The 8,016-nt window shown below is 50.5% G+C and overlaps 1 non-coding gene across 1 annotated transcript; it reads left to right on the forward strand.

The window, feature by feature from the left end:
• The first annotated feature begins 5,297 nt into the window (after positions 1-5,297).
• LOC128047117 (U6 spliceosomal RNA) lies at positions 5,298-5,404 on the forward strand. Its single transcript, XR_008199305.1, has one exon. It is a non-coding gene; the product is annotated as a U6 spliceosomal RNA (small nuclear RNA).
• The last annotated feature ends 2,612 nt before the right edge of the window (positions 5,405-8,016 follow it).

Genomic DNA, 8,016 nt, shown 5'->3' on the forward strand with positions numbered 1-8,016 from the left:
GGATGCCCGCTGCACACACACTGGGCAGTGTTACTCTGTCAGCAGCAAGATGGCCTGGTGGGGACTTCCCTGGTGGTCCAATGGTTAAGACTCCGAGCTTCCAATGCAGGGGGTACAGATTCAGTCCCAAGTTGGGGAATTGAGACGCTTCAACCCAATGCTGCGGCCAAAAAAAATAAAGGTGGCCTGGTGCTCAACTCGGGCATCCTGAAGAGCTGTCTGGGTGGCTCCCCTGCCAATTACCCCCTCTTCCCCTCAGCAGAAACGAAGCCAACGGAGCTCCCCTAGAGGAGGCAATCGCCTCCTGGTGAGCCATGCAGCAGGGATTATGGCCCTGCCTTCAGGGAGCTTCCATCTGGGGTGGGTGGAATGGGGCTGATGTAAATACGAACTATTTTACGTTTTACATAGAAAAGCTAGATAAAACCTAGGAACCTACTGAACGTTCAGGAAGCTAGAAAGCGCCAGTGAGGACGAATGTTATTATAACGGACCAGAGCGTATCAAATGTTGTTATAACGAACCTGACACGGACAAAACCCACCTTCTGGAGTCTTCTAGAAGGAAGGAACAAGGGGAACCTGGAAGCAGAGGTGCGGAATGCGAGAAAGGAGAGCCAGGTGAGGCAAATCAAGAAAAGCTGGGCAAATAGTTTGGCTTTTATTTAAGAGCAAGTGAGACGCTTTTAAGCCAGGGGGATGCTTCTGGCTTGCCCCAGGGAGGGCGCGAAAGGAAGCAGGACTCTGTTGGGAGGTCACGGTAGTGGTCCAGGCAGGGTGAGGACGCTTCCGGCGGCCAGGGCACACCGGTCAGGGCTGGATTTCAATTCTCCCCCCTTCCCACCCTCAGCAGGGCGCCCCTGTGTAGTGAACACCTGTCTAGCTCTGATCAGAGGCCGGGGAGAGGAGCCTCGGACCCTCTCCACTAACGCTACCGGAAGGCCCAAAGTTTACCAATGCAGCCCACCAGGCCTGGCCGAGCGGCTCCCGGGATTGGAAAGGGGCGGGGGAGAGGGAGTGGGGACCACTCTGAACCGGAATGATCTGGTTTAGAGCAGGCTGGCTTTCTCTCCTCCCTCCGCCCTCCCTCCCCTTCCGCCGCAGGCTGGTTTTTGCCGCAGTCCCTTACCAAGGTAAACAGAGAGGAGGGGAGGCGGGAGGAATGCTCTGTTTCCATGGCAACCCTGAGGGCCGTCGATAATGGCGCTCTCGGGTATGTGAGCGTGACTTCTGGGGGAAGGAAAGGCTCACTAGAAAAGCCACGGGGAGGAAGGCCCGCTCCACCACGCACCCTGTTGGGGTGGGGGGGATTGTTCTGGAACGTGGTGTGGGCCTGGAGGAGGGGAGGAGAAGAGGCAGGAGTTGGGCCCTCCCGGGGGGAAGAGGCAGATAAGCCAGAGGGCAGGGGACACACACAGCTATGGCGCTGTCACGCATCCTTACACCCAGAGCTGAACAGAAAACAGCTGCCAGAGATCTCCTAGCCTCCCCGGATTCACACTTCGCTATCCCTTTCCAGAAAGATCCTTTCGTGGGGCAGCTCAGCAGAGGGGCAGTCACAGATGCGATCGCAGGCCCAAAGACAAGAGTTTGTCTGAAACGAACAGCCTGCTCGGGAGAGCTAGGGGGACACTGCGTTCCCTGCCCTGCTCCCCTCAGAAGCTTTCCTGGGCTCTTCCTGTCCCTCCTTCAGACCCCGGGAAGGCTTTAATGCCTCAATGTGGCGTCATGACTGGAAAAGTCATCCTTTTGTTGAAGGGGTGAGAGTAATGAAATAACAGGCTAACTTCCACACAGGACTTCGGGTGTGGGGGTCACAGAGGAGTGCCCCCCTCTCCCCTCAGGCCTTCAGAGGACGGGGACTGCTTTTCACCGTGCCTCGCTCCAGCTGCTGACCGGAGCCCGCCCTCACAGTGTTCCGCCCTCAGGAGCAACCTGAGGGCATCCTTAACCGCTTCACCTTCACCAGAGGAGTCGGCCCAGCAGCTCCTGGGAACGGACTTTCTTATCTCGCAACCTGCGTGCGCAGGGATGGGAGAAAAATCCCCGACAGAGGGAGCTTGTAGGTGGTAAACTGCCTGCCCCAGTGAAGCAGAAGGAACCTGCTCAGAGGCGAGGCCTGCCCTAGTGACACTACAGGGGGAGCCGCAGGGAGAGGCCCTCTAACCTCAGTTTCCTCAGGCACATGGAGAATCCTGGCAGCGGGGCTTCAGAGCCCAGGAAACGCTGCCCCCTCCCCCCCCCCCCCCCCTTCTCTTAGCCTGGGCTGTGGTCTGCCTGCCGATAGACACCTTCAGGGCAGGCCAGAACCCCAGGGGACCACGGGAACAAGACAGAGATGCTTTCTTCCTTTAAACACCCGAGTGGCAAGTTTACTCAGCTCTTTCCATGGCCCGTGGATTCCAGACTTCTCTGACTCAACTCCTGCCACCCTCTTACAGCCACAGCACCTCCTTGCTGTTCCTCCACCAGTCAGGCATGCTCCTGTGTCAGGGCCTTGGCACTGGAAGGTTCCCCTCTGCTTGGAAGGCTCTTCCTTCCAGTTTCCACATGGCTCAGCCTCTCACCTCCTTCGGTTCTTTATTCAAATGTCATCTTCTCCATGAGGCAGAACCAGGGCTAGGGTGAGGTTAGTGAGGCAACTCAGCCTTCCCTGACTCTTCTAATTAAAACTGTAGACTGCCACCCACACTAGTAGTCGCTATCCTCTTCCGAAAGCATGGAACACCATCTTACTTAGTATTTATCTTATTTATTGTCCAACTTCTCTATTAATGGTATCATCTCTGGATACTGATACTGGCAGGAATCATCTCTGCCATGTTCTCGTTCTGTTTTCCCCAACAGCCTAGAGCAGAGCCTTACATGCAGTAGGTTGCTCAATATACACTGACGGATGGATGGATGGGCTGATGGATGGATAAATGAGGCCACAGGTTCAGCGTGCTCAGTCGTGTCCAACTCGGAGACCCCATGGACTGTAGCCTGCCAAGCTCCTCTGTCCATGGGATTCTCCAGGCAAGAATACTGGAGTGGGTTGCCATTCCCTTCTCCAGGGGATTCTCAACCCAGGGATCGAACCTGCGTCTCTTGTGTCTCCTGCATTGGCAGGTGGATTCTTTGCCACTGGTAAAGAAGTGGGAAGCCTGATACAGGTTCAGTGTGTTTTGTCTTTCAGCTGTTCTCAAAACAAGTAAAAGTTGTTTTACATGCAGCCTGAGAAGGGACTGGCAATGTGACGTCTAACACTCTCCTGGTAAGGCACACATGGGATGCTCAGGGTTTACTACAAAAAATGAAGATTTTAAAAAAAATGAAGATTGACACTGCTATTTTTACCAGGCCTGAGAGCCTCTGCAGGCTTTAAAATTCCTTCTGTGGGGCAGCGTTGATGGAGCCTGGAGTCCAGGAGCCTGCCCACTGGGTGGAGTAAAGCATGGTGGAGGGCAGTAGCTAAGGTGTGCTCTCTGCTCCTTCCCCAGGCCTAGGAGTTTGGGGATTGCTCAGGGTGGGAAGCCAGAGGCAGCTCTCTGTGGGCTTTGAGCCCAAATGGGACACCAAGAGACTCAGTGGGTGCACTGAGAGAAAATGCAAGAAAGGCGGTGGAGGGGGTGAGGAGAGTGGGGGGAGCGACCACTCTTAGAACACTAGTTCTTCTCTCCTGCTGGAGCCCTGACACCTGCAACTGTGGGTTCCACATGTCCCTCTGGTTCACGAGGCTGCCTGTGTACTGCTCACTGACTCAACTGATGCCAAGTCCCCTGATGGTAACCAGCAACAGAAGGTTCTAACAATCCATCAGTCAAACTCCCACTTGTGGCGTGAGTCACCTTCAATTTCCTGCTGCCCACCTGTTTCCTGATTGACCTGAAAAATTCGGGACAGCTTTTATTGCTTTCGGCAAAAAACAAAAAACTGCTATTAAGATTTACAGAGCCAAAAGCTGGTACTATGTAATCTTCAGAGTAATTTACACAGTGAGTTTCAGAAGACGAGAAGTTAGCATTTCAGAGGTAATTTCATAAAGAGGATGATCAGATTAATCACTGTGTCAATTTAATAGTGGTGTCTAAAATAATTAATTAGCTTTCTTGGAGTCAGCAGTGCGAAAAGGGACTCTAAAAGATACAAAAAACGACTGTGTCAGACAGTAAGTGTGTTTTGGGCAATAGATCTTGAGAAAATTCTCACTGGTGGAATGTCTGGCATGGCTTCTGTGCAAGAGAGACAGATGGGAAAGAGAAAAGCTCTGAGAGTGCCCAGGTTCCCTGAGACCCTCTGGTGGAGAATTGTCTGTGCTTGTTGAATGCAGGCTGACCTGCCACGTGTAGAACTGTCCAGTGACACCTGGAAAATGTGTCTCACCACACTGCAGGTTGACAGGCTGCTCTGATGGGAGAGCAGGTGTGAGTGGCAGTCTGCTTGTGAAATTACCTGTGAGACTCTGAGATGGAATAAAATCCGCTTGGCCGGGGCTAGTTATAAACACTGTCTGAATGGCTCCATAGCAACGTAGCTCTCAACCAGCTGCCACATGTTGGAGCAAGGCTGTGTCCTCAGCAGGCATTATGGGTTGCACTGTGGCTCCGAAAAAAAAGATATGTTGCAGTCCTAACGTGTAGTACCTCAGAAAGTGACCATATTCAATGATAGGGTCTTTACAGAGGTAAATTAAAATGAAATCATTAGGATGGGTCCTACCTAATCCAACATGACTGGCGTGTTTAGAAAAAGGGGAATTTTGAACGGACACACGGAGAACAGCATGTGAATGTGAAGGCAGAAACAGGAGATACATCTGCACGCTAAGGAACACCAAAGATTACCAGCCAACCACCAGAGCTAGGAGAGAGGTATGAACCCTGTCAAATCTTGATCCAGAATGGGTAGCCTCCAGAGCTATGTGAAAATTTCTGTTGAAGTCACCAGGTTTGAGGTATGTGGTTATGACTGACCTACAGAACTACTTCCATAGGGGCACTGTAGAGGCTTTGTGTCATCAAGACTTAGGTGTTATTGTCCTTAATGTTTCTGTACTTTTTGTTTTTTACAAGATTATCTTTTTTTGGAGCAGTTTAAGGTTTACAGCAAAACAGAGAAAGGTACAGAGATTTTCCATATACTCCCTGCTTCTACATAGCCACAGCTTCTTCCACTATTAACGTCCCCCACCAGAGGGGTACTTTTGTTGCAAAGGATGACACGTCACAAGCAGGCATAATTCAGTTTTCCTTAGGGTTCACTCTTGTATGTATTTTATTAAAAAATACTTTTTAAAAATTAAAGATACATATTACAGTGCTTGCTTCAGCAGCACATATACTAAAATTTGAATGATGCTGAGAATATTAGCATGGCCCCTGCTCAAGGATGACATGCAAATTTGTGAAGTGTTTCATATTTTAAAAGAGATACATGTTACATGTATCTATCATCACAGTACCATACAAAATAATGTCACTGCCCTAAAAATCTTTTGTGCATTACCAATGGACCTCCCCTTCCCTCATCCCCTGGCAACCACTGATATTTTCACTGTCTACATGGTTTTGCTTTTCCAGAATGTCATAGTTGGGGTAATGCAGGGTGTAGCCTTTTCAGATTGGCGTCTTTCACTTGGTTTCCTCCATGTCTTTTCATAGTTTGATGGCTCATTTAAGTGCTGAATAATATTCCTCTATCTGGATATACTACAGTTTATTATGTTTTTTCTTAAAAAATTTTTTTTGCAACACGAACTCAGGGCTGAGTAGTAGGTATTAGACAAATCTGAGTAATAAGTATAAGAGTATTCTCTATACTTTCTCTTAAAGGATTAAAAAAGAAGACTCCGTGTCTTTTTACTGGCATGGGTGGTGCTGAGCCTTGGGTCATGTGATTTCCGCCTGTTGGAGAGCCTGCCCTGAAAAGGACAAGCCAGCAGCTGAGTGGGCCCTGACACCCTGGTTGCACCTGGACCCAGCTGGCCAGGCCCCGGGGGTTAGTTACATGAGCTTTAAACCAAACGTGACTTTGAGTCTTCATGATTCTATTTAGAATGTGATCTGGACCTTGCTTTCCTCCTCTCTGAAATGAGAGAAACTGCCCTCCAAAGGTTATGAGACCCTAGCCCAAGAAGAAAAAAGAGTGACCTGTAAAGTGCCAGTGTCAGCAGGTATCTGATTAGATTCTTCCGGGGTGGTTGATGTCATACTTTACAGCCTGGGAGGAGCTCTGGTCCCAGCCTCGGGAGCCGCACCATCCATCCAGCTGCCGCCCCATTCCCACCTCAAGCCCTTGCTGACCTCATGAGGCTCTCTCTCCGGGGTTTCCTTCTCATGCTTCAGGAAGCAAGCTCTTCCTCACCACCACTTCTTCCCACCACAGTCAGGCCACCCCAACCTCTGTAGCTCAAGCTGCTCCCTGGGAGGATGACTGACGGTCAGTTCCTTCAGAAAGGGCATGAGTGGCCGAGACGCTGACGACCTCCAGGGCCGGCTTGTGGTGTCCTACCAGTCAAAGGCGACAAAGCTTCCAGGGCTGAAGAAAGGAGTTGAGGGGCAGCGAGGTGAGAGGGCAAGCTGGCCAAGCGGTGCAAGGCTGCAGTGTGTCCTTCAGTGGGGAAATGTCCCCCCAAAATGCCGCATCACCTACAACTCTTTTGGGAGAGAAGAGCCCAGCCCCTTCCTTACGGTAGTGCTTCCAAGAGCAGAGCCTGGAGTTTCAATCCTGCCTTCTTTCTGCTCCCTTAGCCTCTTCTTTCCAAGGACAAGGTGGGGCAGGGGCTAGTCAGCCATAGCTGAGGTTTGGGGTTGGGGGGGGCATGGGAGTTTAGGGGCGGCCTCCCAGTCTCCAAATTCAGGCTTCCTGTCAGTGGTTCCTCAAAAAAGGAACACTCCTTCCCGCTCCTGCCTCGACCGTCACCGCTGGGAAGATTGTTCTATCTTTCCTTCACAGATTTAGCTGTAAGTTCCCCCAATGACAGCAGGATGACCTCCAGAAGAGGCCTGGGAAATCCTGGACTTGGACTTGAGGAAAAAATTCACCCCTTTTCTTGTCTTTTCAACCAGTGTTGTTGACTTCCTGCTTTTTAAGACTTTTCCACATTTCTTCCCTGGGAGCCCTCTTGTGGTGCCATAAGCCCTTCCCAAAGATGCCATGTTGGAACTGTGGACCTGGAACAGGGCATGGAGGAGGGCTGGGGTGGGGTGGGGGCATTGGGATGCAGGACGCAGATGATACTTTAGATATAAGCTGTTTGGGACCATAGCTTATCTTTGGGTAAACTTGGATCCTAAAGTGTTGCAGTCACTCACTTTTCCCCGGGAGGGAAGTCAAACTGAGATTGTGCCATCCATTTCCCTCGTATTCTGGCAAGGTCACTGGAAGGGCCAGCTGGCAGCTTTCTTGTTATTTTAACTATTTAACTCTTAAACGTTCTATTGATTAAAGTCCTTAAATCTCAAGATGCCAGATAGAAGCAAAGTAATAGAGCCCTTCTGGTTTCCTTTTCATGAGATCAGGATTGGGAGAGGACTCAGATAGGACAGATGATGGAGATGCTGCTGGCTAGGTGCCCTGGAGTTCGTTGTCCAGAGGGCTTGGTGAGCCGTGAATGACTTTCACAGCTCTTCCCTGTAGGAAGTGTTGTCAGTCTCCATTTTCCAGAAAGCTCTCATAATAGTTTTTGTATGACTTTGGGCTTCACAGGCTTCAGTTAAAAATCTGACTTGGTTAAGAAACCTGCCCAAGGCCACTTAGCTGGTAAGCAGGGGAGTTGGAGCTCTGTATGCAAAACCTAAATGTGTTTGCTATAACATGAGTTAATCTCCAGCTGAAGCTGAAGTTCCAATACTTTGGCCACCTGATGCAAAGAGCTGACTCATTGGAAAAGACCCTGATGCTGGAAAGGATTGAAGGCAGGAGGAGAGGGGACGACAGAGGATGACATGGTTGAATGGCATCAATCACTGACTCAATGGACAGGAGCTTGAGCAAGCTTGGGGAGATGGTGAAGGCCAGGGAAACCTGACGTGCT

This window comes from Budorcas taxicolor, chromosome 4 (genome assembly GCF_023091745.1).
Source record: "Budorcas taxicolor isolate Tak-1 chromosome 4, Takin1.1, whole genome shotgun sequence".
Taxonomy (NCBI): domain Eukaryota; kingdom Metazoa; phylum Chordata; class Mammalia; order Artiodactyla; family Bovidae; genus Budorcas; species Budorcas taxicolor.